Here is a 10,941-nt window from a genome sequence, read left to right on the forward strand (position 1 = left end):
AAGTCCATGACCATCACGGTGGGAAGCATGGCAGTAGACAGGCACAGCACTGGACCGGGTAGCTGAGAGCATGAGACTACCACAAGGGAGGGCAAGCTAACCAGGAAAGCTGTGGACATTTGAAACCTCAAAGCCCAATCCCAGTGACATACCTCCTCCAACAACCCTTCCCAAACAGTTCCACCAACTGGGGACCAAGCATTCAAATATACAAGCTTATGGAGGGCCATTCTCCTTCAAACCATCACAAGGTACTGGCCACCATGCATAAAGATCTGAGGCCAATCGCTGGTACCCAAATCGAAAGGGAAAGCTGATGGTGTCCATGGGTTGTCTGCTGACTTACACATGCACAACGTGATAGGCAGGTACACAAGCACACAATAAACAAACAAACAAATAAATGATGATAGTTATTTCAAGTCATGATTAGGAAGAGTATAAAAGCAGGCCAGGTGGCTAAGGAACTTTCATTCTTCAGCAATAGGTAGGACACTCTGCCAAAGACCTCTCCCAACAGGAACACCTAGAAGTGCAGGGGAAAATACACAAACATCCCATTATGGGCACGGCTAAGTGGGAAAACATTAAAAAAAAAAAAAGTCCTAGGATTAAAACCAAAGAAAAGGAGCTGGAAGCGTAGCACCTACCTTTGATGCTCAGCACCAAAACAAACAAAAACAAAAGCCCAGAAGTCTTCACAACCAGTCTCAGCAGTGTGACTCTGAGTTGTAAAGGCCTCTGGCGGAGTAGAAGGGAAAAATGAGAAGATGGCCAGACAAATAGACGCATGCGTGTGCCAGACACACCCACGCATACGCACACTACAAAACCAGGGTCCTTGTGAGGGCCTTTGTGAGAGGGAACAGAAAGAATGTACTTACATAAAGGAAATCGCAGAGAATTGGGCCTCGCCTGTCTTCATCTGGGCTCCAAGAGGAAATGAAAAAGCCTTTAGGCCTCTTCGTGAAAAAGCTAGAACCACAGGGCTTCTTCATCTGAGGCTGATCATCCATTCCACGGGGCTGGACAATGTGAAGCCATCCACGAACATGGAACAGAGCCAGTACCAGCCTTACAGATGAGCCAAACACAGCCTCTGCTAACTGGAGGCATACATCCAATCCAGCCCTCCCAGATCTTCATTGATAAAGCTCTTCAAGCGTGAGCCCAAATTCTAAACCTTCCCCCCCCCACCCCCCACCCCGCCCCCATGGCAAGCCAGGAAACAAGCCACCAGGAAAGTCTGCAAAACCAAGCGCCCCAGACCGAGATCAAACAGAGCAAAGCAAATGTATCTGTTTAGCATGCTTAACAAGGAAATGCTTGTGATTGGAGGTGACTGTGCTTGTGATTGGATGGTCACCACGGGCAGAGCTTTCTAGGAAAAGGCTTTTGAGCAAGACTAAAATGAACTGGTCCTGCAAAACAGAGGAGAGGTGCTTGGCACACAGCAGAAATAGCAGTGCATGAGCCTGGGGCAGGAAGAACTTATCTGAGTAACAGAATGAGACATGTTTTTAAAGCCTAATCGAGTACAATACAGAGAGATGGGGAAGGGGATTCTCTGGAACCCATGATATCTGGTTTTTATTCTGCAGGCTAGGGGAAGCCTGCCTGGTTTTCAGAAAGACCAGAAGATAATCTGATTTGCATGGGTTTTTTTTTCCCCCTGTGTGTGTAGTTTTTTGCTTTTTGTTTTGTTTTTTTTGTTTTGTTTTGTTTTGTTTTTGAGACAAGGTCTTTGTAGATGAGGTCTACATTGCCCCAGAACTTCCTATGTAGCCAGAATATATCTTTCAACTGCTGATTCTCTTGATTCTACCTCCTAAGAGCTGGGACTGCTGGCTTGTATGTCCATTCCCAGTTACATTCCGTGTTAGGGATCAAACCCAGGGTTTTCTATGTGTTAGGCAAACACTCTATCATGAGCTGTAGTCCCAGCCCCTAATCTGCATGTGCAAAAGATCCCTTTTGCTCAATGGATAAGAGCACTAGCTGCTCTTGCAGATTACCTGTGTTTGGTTCTCAGCACCCACATGATGGCTCACAATTCATAACTCCAGGTCAGGGGACTCAACATCCTCTTCTGGCCTCTGAAGGCACCAGACACAAATGTGGTGTACATCCATAGATGAAAGTGAACACTCATATGCCAGAAATAAAATAAACCACAAGGTGGTGGTGGCACACGCCTTTGATCCCAGCACTCAGGAGGTAGAGGAAGGTGGAGTTTGAGGCCAGCCTGGTCTACAGAATGAGTTCCAGGGCATTCAGAACTACACAGAGAAACTCTGCTTCAAAAAACCAAATCAATCAATTAAGGAATCTTAAAAAAAAAAAAAAAAAAAAAGACCTAGCTGAGTTACACACATCTTTAATCCCAGCATTCGGAGGCAGAGGCACATGAGCTGGAGGAGCTAGCCTGGTCTACAGAGTAAGGAAGGAAGCAACTGTCCCCTCATCAACTTCCAGGACAGTCCTCATCTCTACCTGAACCTCCTGGTGTGTGTCCTATGGAAAATAAAGGAAAAATACAGTCTTGAAAAGATTTGGGGGAGATAGGGTGTATATTTCTCACCAAGAGCCTCAGCTGCAAGGGGATCATCCCTACAATCCCCAGAGGAGGGACAAGAAGAGAAAGTAGCTTCTGAGAACAGCCAAGGCCTTTGATCTGTTTCAGGCCCAGTGAAGCCACCATGTGCCTCTCCTCACAGGCCTCACAGAAAGTGTGTGGCTAAGCCTGAATTGGAAGTCTTCAACTCCAATGCTCTTAAGAGGAACATCTGGGTGCAGGCTTCCTTCACCCTTTGAAATTGGCCTCACCCTATCCCACTGGCCTAGCTACACTCAGCTTACCACTAGGAACCTCAGAACAGAAATAGGGATAAGCCAAGGACCAGCCAGAGCAGGGGACCCTAATCCATCAAAGTTCCAAGCTGAACACCCCAACATCACCACAAGTTTCCTGGGCAGAGTCCCCTGGAATGGGGTGCCTGGGAGGAACTTTATAAAACCCTCCACGACCAGCCAAGTGGAACCCATTTTCCCTCACAATGCAATTAACAGCACCAACATTTACAAAATATGATTACAAGCACTTTGGTTAAGTAGAGGAAAGTATATTAGATAGCAGTGAGGGGTTGATCTTAATGTGCATTTTTTCGAGAGACTTGCATTTTCTTTGTGCAAATAAAGAGGCCCTAAATTCTCCATAGGCACTAAAATCAATGCACTGGAACCATGATAACAAACACAGGCTCCACTTTTTGCTACATCCCCCAATTAATTAAGCCTTTCACGGGCATGTAATTAGGAACATTAGCAAGTCATAAAATTGCCGTGAGTCTTTAAATTATGTGCTGGCCCTCAGCAATTTGTTTTTAATTCCTTCTGAAGACAATGGTACTGCGGGGCCCAATAGATCTTCATAGCAGCCTACTGTGCTCGGCTTTATGGTGCCCGCCTGCCTGCCAGGCCTCCTGCCAGCCTGGTGCCCACTGCAGCTCCCAGGGCTCAGGAGGTGCCATAGCTCTGGCTTCTCCCTTCTGCCTTCTCGTCTTTTCCTCCTCCCCTTCTTCTTCCTCCTCCTCTTCCTCTTCCTCCTCTTCTTCCTCCTCCTCCTCTTCCTTTTCCTCCTCCCCTTCTTCCTCTTCCTCTTCTTCCTCCTCCCTTTCCTCCTCCCCCTCCTCCCCTTCTTCTTCCTCCTCTTCCTCCTCCTCCTCTTCCTCCTCCTCCTCTTCCTCCTCCTCCTTTTCCTCCTCCCCTTCTTCCTCTTCCTCTTCTTCCTCCTCCCCTTCCTCCTCCTCCTCCCCTTCTTCTTCCTCCTCCTCTTCCTCTTCCTCCTCCTCTTCCTCCTCCTTCTCTTTCTCTTCTTCCTCTTTCTCTTCCTCCTCTTTCTCTTCTGCTCTTTTCTCTCCCTGTCCCACTCTCTTCACTCACTCTCCATTTCCTCGGCTTCTCCCTGCTTTAGTCCCTGGCTTGCACTCATTCTCATTACCCTTCTCTCCTTCCTTCCCAGTCACAAGCTCTCTCTATACCCCATGCCCGGACAGGGTCACACACTATAGCCCAGGCTGGCCTCGAACTCAAAGCAATCCCCCTGCCTCTGTCTCTAGGTGCTGGTTTTACAGATGTGCACCTCATCCTTGTCTTTGTATTTATTTTCTTCTTTTATTTCTCCTGTCCCCTCCTCTTTCTGATCGTTTTTCATCCTTTCTTCTTCTTTCTTTTCCTCTTTACTTCCCCCTTCTTCTCTATCACCCCTGCTGTTTTTCCTTCTCTTCCTCCTCTTCTTCCTCCTCTTCTTCCTGTCTTCTTTTTTCTCCCCACCTCTGTTTTTTCTCCCTGCTTTGCTTTTCTCCTTCCCATTCCTCGGTTCTTCCTTCTTGCCCTTCCCATGACCCCTTAGGGCTGAGCTAGGCACGCACCACTACCCCTCCTCCACCCTTCCACTGGCCCCAGCTCCTGGTTCCTCCATTCCCCATCCATCCACCTTGTGAAGGACCATGGAGGCCATCTATCCTGACCTCTTTGATTTGTGGCATCAGTTACACTCACTGGGTGCCAGGCCCTGATCTAGCTCCCTAGAGGTGTCAGAGGGAATGAGGGACAGGGGTTACGACCCTACCCTACTCCCACTCCCCAGCCTCTTCTACAGGAAGGACAGTGGGACAAAGCAAAAGGTTGTTGTGTTTGCCTAGCTGGCCAAACGTCCTGAAGTGATCTGTGATGGCCTTGTACTCATCTGCCAGGACCCCCTGGAACCCGGGACAGTTATCAGATCCTGCTTCATACCTCACACCACCCCAGTGGTTGTCCTTGCAAGCCTCAAAACTTAGGAGAACTAGGTCTTTGAGTTCAGTCCTCTGTACCTAGTCCTTTCCTTGCATCTCCAAAACCTTTCCTCCCAGCCGGAAGTAATTTAACAATCTTTATTTTATTTGTTTGTTTGTTTAGAATACGTTTTTAACTTCTTGTTTTTTGGCTTGCAAGGCCCTCTGTGAGCCAGCTCCGCCCTGCTCCCACCTCATTCCACATCTCTGAGTTTCTCCTCTTTGCTTTGTATATTAAGCATGTGCTGTTCCCTTCATCTAAGATGCTTTCACTCACCACTCCTCCTCAGGAGACTTTACAGAATTTTAAAGTCTCAGGTCCAATGTAATATTCACAGGTCAATCCTGACTTGTGCTACTCACAGTACTAGGCATGAATGGCTTCCAGGATTCCCTACATTTGTCTTCTGGAGCTGGAACTACAGGAGGGCTTCCATGCTCACCTGGATCTTATGTGGATTTCTGGGGATCTGAATTCTGGTCCTAATGCTTGCACAGCAAGAGCTCTAACTACTTAGCAACCTCACACCCCTCCCCCCCCTTGTGAGTGTGAACTCTAACACACACAGAACCAGGAGGCCCAGAACTGATGAAGCACAGCCACGAAAGATCTATGTCACCCACGCCCCAAGCATCTAGACAGTCTCTGTATAAAGTGCCCAGGCAGCCAGGCATAGAGGCTCATGCCTATAACCCCAACACTTGAGAGGCAGAGGCAAGAGGATCATGAATTCGAGGACAGCTTTGGAGACAAAATGAGGTCTTATCTCAAAAAGAAATGGGGGGAAGCAAAGTAGGAGCCATCAAGATGGCTTGCCGTGCAAGTCAGACACCCACAAAAAGCAGCTGGGTGTGGTAGCATGAACAAGAAGTCCCTTGAAGCTTGAGGGCTGGCCTAAAGTACACAGCCTGTCGGAAACATTTAGAACAGCCCTGCCTCAAAACAAGATAGATTGGAAGAACTGGCTGCTAAGAAGTTGTCCTTTGACGTCCTCAAGCATGGGTACCATGTCTGCACCCTACACGCATATTGTACACACACATAATAATTAATTAATTAATTAATAATACAAAAAGTAAACCACCCAGACTAGTATGAGCCTTTCTGCAGGGATTCTGGACAAACAAGGTGCCCCACCTCACCCTGTAGGAGGGACACACTTTCCATCTTTACCCAGCGTATGCAAGCCTTTCATTATTTGTAGTCTGTGGCCCCTTAGACCTCCTGCCACAGTGAAGGCCCTTGCTTGGCTTACTAACAGGACATGAGGGCTTACTGGGCTCATTTTGAGGCAGCGCTATTCCCTCGGGACTGAGGGCTGTGACTGGGAGCCTGGAGAGCAAGCAGCCTAACCTTGAGTGAGTGTTTTCATGTCATCTGCAGAGCGCAAAGCCTGCAGAGACTACTCGGTGCAGACATATATTACATGTAGAGCTTTTTATCTCTCGCATGTGACCCTGCCCATCATGAGCTGCGCTTTTTATTCTCGCTGGTGGGACAAAAACCACCTCCCACTGCAGCATATATCAAGGGAGGGATGCTGAACTTCCTTTGCATTAATATAAATAGCTGTTTAGGTCTCATTCCCCAGCCCAGAACCCTCTGCGCACCTGTCCTTCATCTACTCTGCTTGGCATCTGGTTCAAGTTTGGTTTATTTAGAGCCCAGGTTGTCGAGCTTTTCCATATTAAAGGTGCATTTTAAAAGAGCATTTTCTATTCTAATTTGGGGGAGCCAAGCTCTTCAGGGCTTTCGGGAGCGGTGTCCACCTGATTTACATTTCTCCCATTGGAGCGGAGCTACAGACGCACATTAGGATGTAAATAATAGTGATGGATACATGTATCTTTAAAGATCCATTTCCTCTCCATTTTTTCTCTCTTTGAGGGGAGGGGCCAGGCCAGGCCAGGGAGGAGATGGAGTATCCAGGCTGTGGGGCAGAGGAAAGGAAGCAGAGGGAGGATGTGGTGGGCTGCATGAGAAGGCTGAGTATGGGGAAGAGCAGGTCAGTGGGGAAGAGGCACTGGCTCACTTCTCTGAACCTAAGCAAACCCAGCCATGGGGAGATCACGGTCATCACACACTGAACTGTGCAGAGAATAAACCCAGTGTCACTTGCATGAAGCTGGGCGCATGGCAGGTGACCAACTCAGCACACATCGGCATTGTAAGTCTGGTCTTCTGTTCAAGCACCTGCTCACTGCACATAGCCAGCTCTTTGTCAGTGTGTATTAGTTGGCTCTGTCCATTCAATGCCCTGCTGTGTGCTGGAGAAAGATGATCCCTGAGGCATCTCTTCATTGCTATCCAACCACTGCTCCTACAAAGGCTCCTGAGAAACCGTTTCCTTGTGGCCTCTGTAGGTTGTGTAAACCATACATCAAAGCCCCTCTTCTTTACCTGAATCTTTCCCACTTACCTTCTTTCCAAAAGCTTTTCTGAATCCCTCCCGCTGGATTCAGTGCCTTCTCCTGACCCCAAGGTACCGTTAACTTCCCTCCACCTACCGCTGATAGCCCATGTGGAAACTTGTGTTTCCATCTTTCCTACAGAGGTCCAGCTCCAGAACAAGAGGCACTGTCTCCATCTTAATCATTGCTCTGATCCCCAGCCCGGCACATAGTAGGTGCTCAGTAGATATCTGTTGAATAAACAGAGCCCTATGTGAACAAACTAACATGTGGTGCCCAGTAGGTGCACAACAAATGTTTGTGAAGTACAAGGATGTTGTTGATGCTTTCCGTGGGTCCTGATCTAAAGATGGAGCTTCAGATGAGGTAGGTATGGGGTGCTGCCTGCTACTGTGTGGGGGGAAAAAAAAAAGCTTTGCCAAGGCAGCTGGGGAGGCAGCCCAGAGGAAACGCCACTCAGTGGGAGCCTTGAAGATTACAGCTGTCCCAGAGAAAGGGAGAGAGACATGGAAGGAGGCAGTAGCTAACAGAAACAGAAGATGTCTTTCTTATCTAGATCTTGGATGGAGATATTTGATGATGGAGAGGCAGGATGGGGACTCAGCTGGGACCTGTTTTTCAAATACGGGCACTAGGCAGTTGGGACCATAGAGAGTGAGGTGAGGGAGGGCAAGGAACAGAAGACAGGGTATAGAAAGAATGTCCACCTCCCTCTTGTCAGGGTACCTGAAACTAAGCAGGGATGGAGCCTAGTTCTTGGACCCTGAAAGAGGCCAAGAGAGCAAGTATAGGGAAGGAGGAGGAAGAAGAGGAAGAGGAGGAGGAAGAGGAAGAGGAGGAGAGGAAGAGGAGGAAGAGAAGGAGGAAGAGGAGGAGGAGGAGGAAGAGGAGAAGGGCCCTTAGGACCTCAGTTTCTGAGTTAAGAAGGCTAGCAAGTGGGATAGCTTTAGAAGACCAAGGAGAAAGCCTTCTGCCCTTCCTCAGAACGAAGGGCATGGTGACAGTACAGGGTGGGAAAGACTGGAGAGGGGAAGAGGAAAGAGATCTTATTGGCAAAAGCAAGAAATGAGGGGAGGGAGTGGGAGATGGGAGGTGGACCCTGAAGGCAGAGGTGCAGCATGGTGGTGCAGAGTATCAACAAGAGGCTGAGGGTTCTAGGCTGGTGCTGGGGAGCAGAGGAGACAAAATGAAGATGTTCTTTCATCTTTCCAGACAGATGGGGCCAGACTCGATAGAGAGAGAGAGAGTGACGAAAATTCTCATTAAAGCTGTTGGTTTGAAAGAATTTGTCCCTGGAACAAGCTTTTTATCAGTTAGCTTTGAAGACCTAGCTGCCTTAGAGGCTGCTTCATCTTCCTCTAAATTTCTCTCTCCATCCATCTTGTCTCCCAGACTCCTTCTTTTTTAAACCAGGCTCTGTGTTTGTTTGTTTGTTTGTTTGTTTGTTTGTTTCCATCTAGGCCTGGAAGAGGCCTAGCAAGAGCTGGGCCAGAGGAAATGGGGGAATTGGGAAGCCAGGATAGGTTAGTGAGTGAGTGAGTGTTCATAGCGGTCCGGGTGTTTCTCCCAAGTCCATCAAGAACTGAGTCTGGTCTCCATGATCCAGGCTGAACTGATGCCGGGGATAAATCTGACTTGAAGGACACAAGTAAGTCTCCTCAGCCCACATAAAAGGATGAACCCCCTGCTTTTTCTAGGAATCTTTCTTTTAATGGTAGTGTCTCATGTTCCCCACATGAAGACAACTGGGACACTCTCACCTTGTGCCCTGGCTCTGGTGACCAGCGGCAAGATGTTCACATTTATTGCTACAGGAACAGCTGAAACTTCAGTAGTTTGTACTTCTTGGAGAAGACGTGGCTGGAGACAGCTTGGGATTAGAAGTTTCCTTGGAACCACTAAAAGCTTTTTCTTCTCTCTAGTTCTGACTCCAAGCCAACAACCCTGCCTAGGAGAGGCTGTGTGCGACCTGCAGAGACAGTAGAGCTATTGGATGGCCTGGGTGTCACACCAGATGCTCCAAACTGTACCATCAATTCTAAACCATCTTTGCAGTGCTTTATCTGTACCACACCCTTCAAAGTTTAGGAGGCAACCCGTTGGGACACCTGGACCCCTTCTTCAAGCCCCAGCCTTGCTTTCCCCTGAGCGTCTTGGGTGGGAGGGGCCGGGCTTGGCAGGAGCAGGGAGCAGGGCCAGGCCATGTGTACAGAGAGGCCTCAATTTCACAGGGCTTGCTCCTGAGTGAGTTTCACATAAAAGGATTAAGGCAAGAGGAAGTGCAGAGGAAATGGGATGTCGGACACCTTGTTAAACGGGCTGTCAGGGCTCCCGGAGCGTGGGTGCTAACTCTATTCCCTGCCTCCACACGGAGCAGGCCAGACCATTACCTCAGTGATCAAAGATAGGCCAGTAGTCAGGAGCCTTCTCATTCAAACCCTAGAGGCCAAAGAGGCTAGAGAAGCAGCAGAGGGCTGTCCTACCCCTCCCCCAGCCTCAGAGTGTTCTTGAGGGGTCCCAAAGGGGAAGTTGAGGCTCCCAGCATCTGCTACCTGCACCTGGAGAGTTCTGAGTCCCCAGGATTAAATCTCAGCACGAGTTGGGTGTGGAGAGGGGCGTTTGACCTAATGATTTGAGATTATTGTTTCCTTCCTTATCAGAACACCCGGGACATTCTTTTTCCTGAGCCGGGAATTGGCTCCGTTTGTGAATGAGTCTGATGGGATCAGCGCTTTCCTGAAGAGATAAGGGGGGTTATCAGTGGGGTGGGGGTGGGGAGACTTCCTCTGGGAAAAGCAGCTGGGAGAAAGGTTGTCTCAGGCCCCTGGTGGGGGATGTGTTAAAAGGGAGGGTCATAGCGCTCTCTCTCTCTCTCTCTCTCTCTCTCTCTCTCTCTCTCTCTCTCTCTCTCACACACACACACACACACACACACACACACACACACAGGGCTGGGGTGGGGAACTGTGGCTTTTTTCCTTGCCTGGCTCTGCCTGGACCACCTCCTGCCTATTACAAGGCCAATTTCTGCATACCTCTAAAGGCCTCATAGACATGGCAGAACACACAAATCACCCATCACCCAGAAACTTTGAAACTCTGAGGGCTAAGATCAGATGGGCAGGGGTTCAGAAAGCCTCTGGAGATTCTATAATTTGTGTCCAGCCTCCTTGTGCCTCCCCCAATACCAGGGCTATTTACACAGCCATACCTCCTACAAGGCTTTCTCAAACTGTCTGTTGATCCTTCTGTCTGGACCTCACAGTCCAGGCTGTGAATGCCTGGTGTGTAAGGGGCCAAGGGTCTTCATTGTCTCCAAGGCTTAACCTTGCACCTACTGGGCTGCCCAGAGCCAGAGGGAAGGAGGGTGTGGACAGAAGCCAGGCTTAGTCATCCCTTCATTTCCATTACCTGGCTGGCTGGAGTTGATGTTCCACGGATGTAATTAACATGTGTGGAGTATATGCTGACAGCATTCCCCTCTGAGAGGTAAAGATAGGAAACGGGTTAATACAAGGCCTCTTATATTCTCTAGTGTAGGATGACCTCTTCCAGGCTTGCCCATTCAATGCACTATCTATCTATCTATCTATCTATCTATCCATCTTATGTGTATGAGTGCCTTACTTACATGCATGTGTGTATAACATGCATGTCCTAGAACTGGAGCTATGGACAGTTTTGAGCTGACATG

Source organism: Arvicanthis niloticus, chromosome 6 (assembly GCF_011762505.2).
Source record: "Arvicanthis niloticus isolate mArvNil1 chromosome 6, mArvNil1.pat.X, whole genome shotgun sequence".
Classification (NCBI taxonomy): domain Eukaryota; kingdom Metazoa; phylum Chordata; class Mammalia; order Rodentia; family Muridae; genus Arvicanthis; species Arvicanthis niloticus.